Source organism: Mercenaria mercenaria, chromosome 16 (genome assembly GCF_021730395.1).
Source record: "Mercenaria mercenaria strain notata chromosome 16, MADL_Memer_1, whole genome shotgun sequence".
Taxonomy (NCBI): Eukaryota; Metazoa; Mollusca; class Bivalvia; order Venerida; family Veneridae; genus Mercenaria; species Mercenaria mercenaria.
Window position 1 is genome coordinate 37,684,439 of NC_069376.1, and position 12,146 is coordinate 37,696,584.

Here is a 12,146-nt window from a genome sequence, read left to right on the forward strand (position 1 = left end):
AAATTTAGGTTTGTTTCAAATCAATACAGGCAGTTACAAATTCCATTTCATTTAAATGGTATAGATTTACTGTTCTTCATTGTTTGTTTAATATTAAGTGGTCTTAAAATACGCGTAATTTATGTTATAGCTTACTGTCGATTCGTCCCCAGTCAGCTCGTTCTTATTTTGACAATTCGTCCCCAAATAATTGATTTAATCATGTCATTTATAATTTTTCAAGACTTATGCCTTATAGGCATGTGTTTTTCATAGACTCGTTAGAAACAAATAGATAGAGGCAATTTTGATGACAACTTACTTTAGCTTTTCCCAATAGCAATTACCAGTAAATTAAAACATTATTTGTAATTACTCAAAATAAATGACAAAACACGTGTAGTCTTCATTATATTTATTAAGCGCCTAAACGGCTCAATAACCAAACATTTAAATCAAACATTGAATTAAATTTACATTTAAATAAAGCTCTCAAATGAATTACTATAAGTTGGGCTGAAATATAAGTTGGGCTGAAATGGCCGCTCCGAGTTCGGTAGGTTAGGCATTAAGGCTCGCTACCAAACTATTGAAATGCAAAAAGGGGGTTAACCGAAAGGGGGCCGGGCGTGACCAATTTCAACTGAGAACAAAACGCATTTGAATAGACATGTACCTTCATGTCACTAAGATATTAACTGTATCCAGACAAAAAAAAAACCTTTAGCCATACCATAAGAGTCCTACCGAGTGCGTAATCGTAAACCCCTAGTCCCCAAAGGGAACGCACCCTCAACAGGTACCAACTTTGGAAATCAAAAGTGCACAACCACACAGTCGGCGTTAGATATGGAATGCCATTGACTAAGCACGTCTAAAACAGTAACCATGTTAACTAGGTCTTACCAGTACACAAAGGGCCAGACCTATAGACCCGAAGCGAAAGACTGCACGTGATTCTCGGTTTTATACTGTTATTTCAAACGACTGGTTTTCGGTTGAATAGTTTAGTGTTAGAAATAAAGCATTACAAAGTCGGAAACCAGATTAACGGGTAACCGCGTCTCTATGACAACAAAACAAACATTTCTCGAAATAAATAAATCAAATTATTTTAATTGAAAAATATTTTTTATTATACAATAATAGTATATTGATTACCAGACCTCTAGACTTAGGGTCAAGGGATCCGGTTACCACATCCATTTGTTGTATGTTTTTAATTTTGACAGTTCTAGATTCAACAACAACAACATTATCACTTTCATTTTGCTATATTTTTAGATGTACATGTACGTGCTATCGAGTGTTGTTAATTTATCAGCACATATGATATCACAACAGTCCATGATGTATTAAATTGTGTTTCGTTGAAACATTTACAAGTATCACCGTCACATATTTAGATCGCCGTTTTGTATGTATGTTTTCGGTTTCCATCTGTTATTGCAGATTTTGGAACTAATTGCATTTCTATACATGTATAAACAAAAGTGTTAAGGTGCTTAAAGTCTGTGGTTTTAGAGGTTACTTCTTGTAGTGTAAGGAAGCACGCTTACTGCAGTAAGAATTCTAGGTTCAAATCCTAGCAGGAAGCCCTTGCATACAGAAAAAGTAGGTACTTACTTATTTCTGTAGAATGTAATGTCTGTATTTTGGTCATATCTGTGTTGACAGAATGGGAAAAAAAATTAAAACACACACACACATACACACACACACACACACACACACACACACACACACATCTACATCAGAGCACTGCAAACAAACAATACTTTTATAATTTTTATTTTGTAAACATACATTCAATTTTCACTTTATAAGTTGAGTTTTAATTTATCTGCACTTCAGGCAAAGTAATTTTTGAAGTTTCTATGATATCTGAGGAAACTGAGGACTGCATGAGAGTCTTTAGTGTATGAAAAATAGTGGAATAGTTTTGTTGCAGTTAAGACATAAAAATTAGTTTGGAGGTTCTATGATGTCCTTGGAATTGATGCTAGTTTTATTAGTATAAGCCTATTCTTCAGTATAAATGCCATATATAAAACGTTTCTTAAATGAGATTGGCCACATGTAAATATAACATTGAAGGACACTAGAATGTGTTGACCTTTCTGTTACTTAAGTAAACAGTTACTATATATACTCTGAATAAAATTTCAAGATTATTGTGCCAAAATGTTTTCGAAAATGGTATATTTTCAAGTTTTAAAAACAATTGCCTGCTGCACCGCACACTCCAATTGTAAGAATGTAGGAAGAGGTCCGGTTTTACAGAAGATTAGTTTTCCCCGCAATTTTTATTGAATAGGTATAAAACACTGTTTATAATTACTCAGACAATCATGCTACTTTAGGCTCATATTTTCCTGTTTGTCTTTTCCTTGACATTTGCTTTTTCTTGTATATTATTGTTCAGCACAGCAACATATTAAATGTAAATTTTACCCAAAAGTGCTATTTATTCGTACAGAATAATCTCATACAGATATCTTTAGTTAATTTTAATGAAAACATTTTTTTCAAGAGTAAATAGCATTAAAAATACCTGACTTGAAATTACACTCTAAAATTCACAAAAAGGAAAAAAAAACTTATATGTGAGGTATGTGAGGTGTGTATGAAAATATTTATTTGGACGTTCAATCTACAAAATGTTGTGGATTTTTTGTCATTAATTGTATAGTTTTGTACAATTATTTTTGGTATACACCTTGAGAAATAATATAGATAACCATTAAATCATAAACAGGTTTTCACTAAATTTGCCACACTTAAGAATTAAATTATCATGGTGCTATTAATAATTTGTTGGTACAAAAAAAAAGATGAAAGAGTAATATACTTTTACATAATAAATTCATGATCATACTTACATATTAATCATCAAAATAAACATTGTTGTCTTAATACCTTTTTTATAACCATTTAGGGATGCCACACCATGAAATGTGAGTGACTGTCTACACTGTATTTTGTACCTTAATAAAATTATTGTTGCTTTTCTTTAGCATGAAAATTTTCCTTAAAAATGTACAACTACCAATACTTCTGATTGATAGTTTTAATAGTACCTATATAGATGTTTTATAGCTAAACAAATAGAAATGAAAATAACTGTAAATACATAAAATATATTTTTGTACTTTGACATCTTGACGTACATTTTATCTAGGCACAGATTTATCAAACTGAACTGTTCCTTTAAATCTTTTAAATACGGCCAAGTCATTATTATTGAATGGATAAAAAGATAATAAAAGAAGTATACATTTTGAGTGATATGCAAGACTGCAAATTTTGTCTAGGAGTTATAGTTGTGCAGCAAGTACACATTTCACTGTGATGTTTACTGACGGAATCAAGGGCTGATCTGATGGGAGCCAAATATCCAACAAACATTGATTTTTGACAGCCTAAAATTAAAACATCAGTCATTTTAGATAAAAGTTTAGCTTGCTTCACTCACAGAACTTTATTTACATTACTATTTATTATTGCTGAAGTATTGGGACTGGCTGACTGTCAAAATAAAAAGCCACCACCTTAGTCGAAATCGCTTAGATAGAATATTTACTTATGACATTTTGTCAAAAATTCATGCTCAAACTGTGTCAAATATAAGTCAGATGGCACCATTTCACGTACATTAATAAAATTTTCCAAGGAACTATAAGCCTGGGATCCTCAAGAAACTTTGCTACCTCATAAACCAAAATCCTGGATGTGGCCCTGATAACAGCTGTCACATTATGATAAACTGCACATTCCACTGAAACATATCAGTCTTCAGCCTCCTTCAGGCCACATGCACATTTCTGTAGCAAAGATGTCTGGCACTCATTAATGTAAGCTACGTTTTTGATCACTAGTGAGTGATTTCATAGTTCATTTAATTTGCATTTTATGCAAAATATGCACTTTTAAGTGAATGTTCATCCAGTATTGGAGACAAGCTATAACTGCAAGTCTCTGGTTTTGTTTTGAAGGAGACTGGGAAGGGGATTTATTGCAGGTATAAATGAAAATAAGTAAAAGTTTTGTCACATTTTTACATATATAATTTATGATGTTTTAAATGGTGGAAGATTGTTTTATGTATGAACAACCTGACAAGCTTGGACATTTACCTCTGAACTCATTTTTAAAACACAAGACTTGATATATCTAAACAATTATATTGGGCAAACTTCTAGAGTCAACATGTATCACTGGCATGCCTATTTTTGGCAGCGTTTTCTGGTATTTTCATTTTTTTTTTCATTTGTTCAACAAAGACAGTATTACTTGAGGTATAAGTTGTGTTTTTCTCTAGTGATCATGTATGAAATACATCGAAATGAAGTAAATTCGTCGTAGAAATTCAAATTTCCCTGAATGAATCGAGGTAAAACGGTTTCATGTTGTTGTTGTTGATATATCATTCTTAGTTTATCTTGGAAACAAGGACACGATTTCAATATTTGTAAAATCTAGAACACTATGCGATTAGCCGAGATGTTCAGGTGCTCGACTGGTACATATTTTGATTAGGAAATTCATTTGATTCAAATAAGACTTAACGACGTAGTCTGTTGGGCACAATTTAGTCCAATGCGCTTGGTGGTTTCCTGGTCCAATAATGGGAACCATTATAGGACAGGTAAGCAGATTATCCCCGAAACCAATTTTCAACCAGTAGAGGTGATGGTTTATATACAAAATGATTAAAATGGAGATAAAAAGAAAACTTGAGTTATAATTGCCTTGAAGATCTTCCATTTCATCATATTTGACATTTGTGATAATCAAATATGCAAAGGTTTAGTATATCTTCAAATCAGAGAATTATATAATAAACGAACAACATCTTTACCAACAATCTATCTGACTATTATATGTTCTGCCGTACTCTCCCGTACGATGGATCATTAAATATTCTTAAAAAGTTGTCCCCATTTAAAAATGAATATCATTTGTAAAGAAATAAAAATAAGCAATTGCCGAAAACTGCGTTCAACCAAGTTATGCGAAATTTCAACACTGGGACCTTATTGCAAATGCATCGAAACGAAGATATGTGACACTTCTTTGAAAATGGCGAGTTTTCAAAGGCGCTGAGCTGTCCGAAAGTGTGGCTCCTTTATGCAGCCCTTGTCAGGAATTAAATGTATATTTTAGCAAAATGACAATTGTTGTATAGTGTAATATACATGTTTTATATGCTGTTCAATTTTCATTTGAGACAACCTTTTCTTTCTTTGATTTAATGTTGTCTGATATTTATTTCTCAAAATGTAAGGCTAAGTCTTAACACTTCGATAATACAAGAAAAGACATGTTTTAAATGTATGAGCGAATGGTGAGTTGAAGTTAGACCGTCATCAAGTCAATATCTGTGTCTGAAAGTAAGACTCCCTCCTTCCTCAATACCGCCTCGGTAGCCTAGTGGTAGAGTGTCCGCTTCGAGTGCCGGAGTTCGTGGGTTCGATCCCTGGCCGTGTCATACCAAAGACGTAAAAATGGTACTAGTAGCTTCCTCGCTTGGCGCTCAGCATTAAGAGGATAGTACTAGGACTGGTCAGGCCGGTGTCAGTATAATGTGACTGGGTGGGGTATCATGTCTCGCGTCTGCGGCGTGATATTCCAGTGAGACAGCACTATAAAGCTGGCATTGTGCTCACTCAGAGCTACAAGTAGACTGCCCGCCCGCTTAGCTCAGTAGGGACAGCGCAGACCTACGGATCGCGGAGTCGCGAGTTCGATCCCCACGCGGAGCGTATGTTCTCCGTGAAGATTTCATAAACGACATTGTGTCAGATATCATTCGTCCTCTCTGATTCATGTGGTGAAGTTGGCAGTTACTTGCGGAGAACAGGTTTGTACTGGTACGGAATCCAGGAACACTGGTTAGGTTAACTGCCAGGCGTTACATAACTAAAATACTGTTGAAAAATGGCGTTAAACCCAAAACGAACGAACAAACAAAGCTACAAGTAGACACCATCGTTTATATGACTGAAAAATTGTTGAAAAAGACGTTCACACACACACACACACACACACACACACACACACACACCCTTGTTGAGATGTGTTGTATTGACGCAGTGTTTGAACAGTCCTCCACCAACCTATGTTCATTTTGTCCTTAATATCTACATACATACCCTGCTGTAGGATTCTCTTTCTTTTTGGATCTTTGTCCTTGTTTTTTTTCCCTTTTAAACCGACTAGTCTTCAAGTCAATTTCAGAGTGTTAGAGTTCCACCCTTGTTGTGATGTACTGTATAGCATTTATACAGTGTTTGAATTGTACTGTATGTTTGAAGAACGAATTCATTTAGATAGTTGGTTGAACTTTATGTGAGGTTCAACAAATATGCCCATAGTAGCAATTCAATTTCTGATCTCCGTTTTTGAAGAGGCATCAAAATATTAGCTCATCATTTTCGTTGAAGATTATTTAGTTATTATTCTGCTGTTGTGGTATTGGTTGAGCATTATAATTAATTTTGTGAAAAGCAACGTTTTGTGTTAATTTGACTTGGATAATTAATTTCTCTTTTATTTAAAGTTTAAGAAGACTTAATTCTCTCTGACTCATGACAACTGACTCATTCCACAAAGCACATCGTCTAAATTCGAAACCCAATTATCAAAGCAAAGGTGCAAAGGTTATCAGAAATTATGTGGATTTAAACTTTTAAATAATCGTGTATTTGTTGGTAAATTTCACCACAAAATTTGTCACTACAGTACAACCTCTCCAGAGCCGGTGTAATGAAGTATTTCGACCCCCATAGAATAATGACCCCCCGGTCATTATTCAATAGAAAAAGTGACCCCCCGGTCATAGTATTATGACCTTCAGATCATAGTACTATGACTCCCCCACGTGAAGTAAACTGAACCTCACGAAGAATATTGACTCCCATAAAAAATCGACCCCCGGTCATTTGGTCAAATTTAGTGATAACTCGTGTATCTAAGGCCTAATTGCTGCATTTTATGTCCCCACTCGGGGGAGGGGGCCATATAGATTTGCCCTTGTCCGTCCGTCCGTCCGTCCTTCCGTTTGACCATTAGCCCCAGATACCATCACTTGACACAGAAATCAGAGCATTCCGCAACGGGAAAGGGATTCTATTTCTAGACGCTGTATCTTGGTGTATACATTTTTTTTCAAGAAAATAACAATTCAAAATACGTTCACAAAACACACCAGTGTCAATAATCCCTGCAAACTTCGGTATGAAGTAATTCTTCAGAAGAAAACTGCACAAGAAACTGCTAGCATAGAACTTAATATTAATAGAAGTTGCAATACTTAGCAGTGGCAGTAAAGTACGGTAGCGGCAACAATAGAAAGTAGTAGTAGTAGTAATAGTAGTAGTAGTGACATTGGTAGTGGTAGTTGCAGCAGCAGCAACAGCAGCAGCTGCAGAGGAATAAGTGACGGCAACAACAGCGGCAGGAGAAGAAGAGGTAGATGTACAAGACGTATTAGTGGAAGCAGGTATAGTAGTATCAGTAGTAGCAGTTGTAGTAGTAGTAGTAGAAGTAGTAGTAGTAGAAGAAGAAGAAGTACATGTAGTAATAGCAATAGAAGTAGCGGCACTAGTAGTAGTAGCACAATCAAAATGTTAACTATTGGCAATGGAGGGTATTAGAGTTGTAGATCTAGTAAAATTGTCCGTTAGGCTTGGTGGGGATCACTTTTTACTAGATATTATCGTCGAAAGTCTTTTTAGGAGCCGGTGTTTTACATGAAAAGAGTAACTTTTTTAAATAGAATAATGCCCGGGAATCGATATTGTATGAGAGTTCGAATGTAGTAATTTCGGCAGTGAGAATTTTACATGGAAGGAGTCACCTTTTCTATATAATAATATCCGGGGTCGTTATTCTATGAGATTCGAAGGGAATCGTCTTTAGGAAGTCAATAATTTACTTGGAGGGGTCAGTTTTTCTCTAGAATAATGACCGGGGGTCGTTATGCTATAGAGTTTTCGAAGGGAGTCAGTTTTTTATAAGGGGAGTCAATATTTTACAGGAAAGGAGTCACATTTTCTATAGAATAATGACCGGGGGGTCGTTATTCTATGGGGGTCGAAATACTTCATTACACCTGCCCTCTCTTAAGCAAAAACCTCTCTATAACAACATCATCAAAATTTCCTTAAGCTGAAATATACTATCAAATTTACCTCTCCAGAACAACAACCTCTACATAACAGTCAATATTTGTATCTCCCAAAGGGTGTTGCTCTACAGAGGTTGCACTGTATTTATTCAATGCATTTCTTGATATCATAGTTACTTTTCACAAAATACATCTTTGGTAAGTTTATTTTATTTGTTGGATTTAACGTCGCACCGACACAATTATATGTCATATGGGGACTTTCCAGCTTTGATGGTGGAGGAAGACTCCAGGTGTCCCTCCGTGCATTATTTCATCACGAGCGGGCACCTGGGTAGAACCACCGACCATCCGTAAGTCAGCTGGATGGCGTCCTCACATGAAGAATTCAACGCCCCGAGTGAGGCTCGAAACCACATCGATAAGGGGCAAGTGATTTGAAGTCAGCGACCTTAACCACAAGGCCACGGAGGCCCCTCTTTGGTAAGGTATACGTAGTTTGAACATTATCTTCATTTATAAATATATTATGGGTAGCATAATTATATTAAGCGCATTACTACTTATTTGAACTTAAATGAAATAACATTAATTTAATTTGTGCAGGTTTTCTTCCTAGAATGCGTCAAATCTAAATTTGGCGATAAATTAAAACAGCGCCAAAAATAAACTATCAAAATCACCTATTAATCAGATCGTGGACTTACTGGTCTGTTTGTATTGTGCCGATAATGATATAATCATTCTAGATGCGATAAAAGCATGTCATAAAATGATTGTTTAAAAAGTCACTGATATACACGTTAATGTATTGTACATACGCGTAGCTGCTGGATTTGTGAAAAAGACTGTATGGGATTTCAAAGTTTATATTTGTATGTACGTATATACAAAATTGCGCCTAGGAATTCAATTGAAGGTTGTTTATTGATTACCCTTTTTATGCCTTGTATATCGTTGACAAGGCATGAATAGAATGGCGATATCACCCCCCCCCCCCCCCCCACCTAAAAAAAATGCCGATTTCAAGCGCAGATTACTCTTTTATCAAAAGTTTGAAGAAATTGTGTTATTGTGAAAAATCTCGCCCATCTCATATGCAGAGAGACTAGCGTATGCCTTAAATGCTCTTTGTATATCTATTTGTATTACTTATTTGTATTGGTTATTGTTTGAATATTTGTCATTATGACTCCTATCTGTGGAGAAAATAAAGAAACTATCTGAACAATTTTAATTCGATTTGGATTTACCTTTTCAGTGGGGTTGTCAATACGTCAGCAATTAAATACATTGTGCATATGTTTTGTAGCAAAGTATCTTATGTAAAAAGATAAGACGGCGCTATAAAACTGGACAAAACAGTTTTGATTTGATTATTAAGTTAAAGCAACTGCCTTACTCCGCATGATTATTTTGTCATTATTCTATAATCATTGAACATAAAATATCTATTTCAAATGCATACATGTATATTGATTTAGCCTAGGAATATAGTCTGACACTTTATAACTGTTTTGTTCTGCCAGATGCAATCATCATCAGGAATTTTTAAGCATCCCTATATACATTATTTATTTAATCAGTCATGTATTAGAATTAAGGCATCCGGTCCACAAATAAGCAAATTCTATATAACCGTGCTTTTAAAATATATCAAGTACCGATGCCTGGTAAGCTCATATACTTTTGTTATCATTTAAAAGTGTATTGTCTACTTAAAATAAATTATAAATGACATGACAAATTTTATAAACCTTTATAGTTTTCAAAGACGCTTCAACAAGAATTCATTTATTACAGTGTAATTTATTTATCATTTCGCAGTCAAAAGATTCGTGCATATTATTATGGTCATCTTATTTACTAATTCTTGTTCAGCAGATACCACTCTTTCAAATGCTACCAAAAACGTGGGGTCACCAGGCATCGATATGTAATTCAGCTACCTTGAAATCGTCCCATAATACGCTACGCATAGAATATGAGGACAGTCGACAGAGGGTCGCGTACAGACAACCTTTCCTACAGCCAGCCAGAGCCTTGCATTCAAGGTGATGAAAATGAAAGAAGAAATTTCTGTTTAACCTAAATATCCATATTTAGCTACGATCCCAGGAAAACAGTTCCAACATTAAAAAAATGCAATTTGCCCATACAACATTTCACTATACAACTATTAATTTCCATGAATTTCATTGACCTCCACGTGTGACCTTGATCGTTGAGCTAGGGATCTGGGTTTGCGCATGACACAGTGTCTCATTACGGTGAACATATATGCGAAAGGATTTTAATCCCTAATAGATGGCACAGTAAAATACCGTACACGAAACAGACATTGTACATACCATGTTAACATTTGCCCGTCTTCTTATGGGAAACAATTGTTGCAAGTAACATTAAAATCCTTTGACAGTTGAGTTATGAATCGAACAGGAAAACGCTTTGTTGACCTTTGACCTCCAGGTGTTACTTTGACGTTTGAGCTAGAGATCTAGGTTTTTCCTATGACAAGTGTCATGTGGGACATTTGTGCCAAGTACTGCCAACATCCCTTGATGGACTACAGAGTTATGGACCGGACATGGAATGCGGACGGATAAGCATAGTCCTATTATTAGTCTCCGAAACTGGTTTTCAAACTAGTAGGGGATCAATAAACGCAGTTATCATAAAATGATTTACTTTATTACAGTTTAATATTGATAAAGGTATGGGTAAGCTTACAATTCGATAAGCTTATCTGAATATTGGACTATGTACTTTTTTCATAATCAACTTCAAAGAGATATACAATAGATAAAACACTTAATAATTTTAACTAAATATAGATACTAAATGCTCATTTTGTATAATGTCATTTAATGATGATTAGATTCGGATTAATTCAGCAGGTAAGCCATTTTTCTCTGCAAATGTTTGACTGATTATCTCATAAATGTAATGATATTTGATAAAATTTTAAAGTTGTGGACTTTATTTTTTACTTTCTTTCAATAAAGAATATATTCTAAAATTTTACCTTAATATTCCCTGGTGTCATTGTGAAATATCCCAACTAAAGCAAACTCTAGAATTAAAACTCTATTTCAAATATTCATAACAGATTATAGTCCAAATATCGTCTTAATTTTCCGGAAAGTTTTGAAAAAAATATCAATATCTTAATAATAATATTGAAGGTTAAAAAAGTGATTAGCTGAAAAAGGTACCTTTATATACGTAATAACAATAATAATAACACTGTTTGTTAAAGTTAGTTAAAGCTAGGACAGTGATGTAGAAACATTTTTGGCATTAGTTTAATACATCTGTAGAGCTTATGCCTATAAACTTCATACTTTCATTTGCACTGTTACCATGCTTTTCATACTCAACTCTAATCGTTCGAGAATCGATACAATTCATTATCATTTATCATCAATATTATTTCCATAATCACCATCATCATTACAATTTGTTTCTTTATAATAAAACGGACGAAACAATCAAGCGCTAAATAACTTACTTGCTTTTAAGATATAGAATAAGAAGTGTCTACATAATTATTGGTCAATTTGACATCTTTGTATCCTCCGTACGGCACATTTGGTGTTGTGGATAAAAGAGATTTTTCTAGGGGAGGAGCTGAGGTGTCATACATTTTCATTCGTTTTATATCACAATTTTTGACGGAGAACTGTGCATACTTTTTATTTGAGTAGACATGCATTCTATAATTTGTTTTACTGTTTATTGAACATAGTTTAAGAAAGTTGGTGTTGTTGTCTCTTTGTCATTCTTTTACCATTTGAAAACTATTCACAGAAAGCTTAAATATAATGAATGCTCAACATTATGATACAACTATATATGAACATTTTCTCTTAGATAATTTCACGAAAAAAATGTAATAAAATTTCCGGGTTACAGTGCCCATATAGATCACTTAATGTACAAAAATTGCATAGACAAACTATAATAAATACACAACGAGGGTAAACGAAACAAGCACAATAATACAGCTTGGCTGTCGAAAGAAAATAATTTTTTT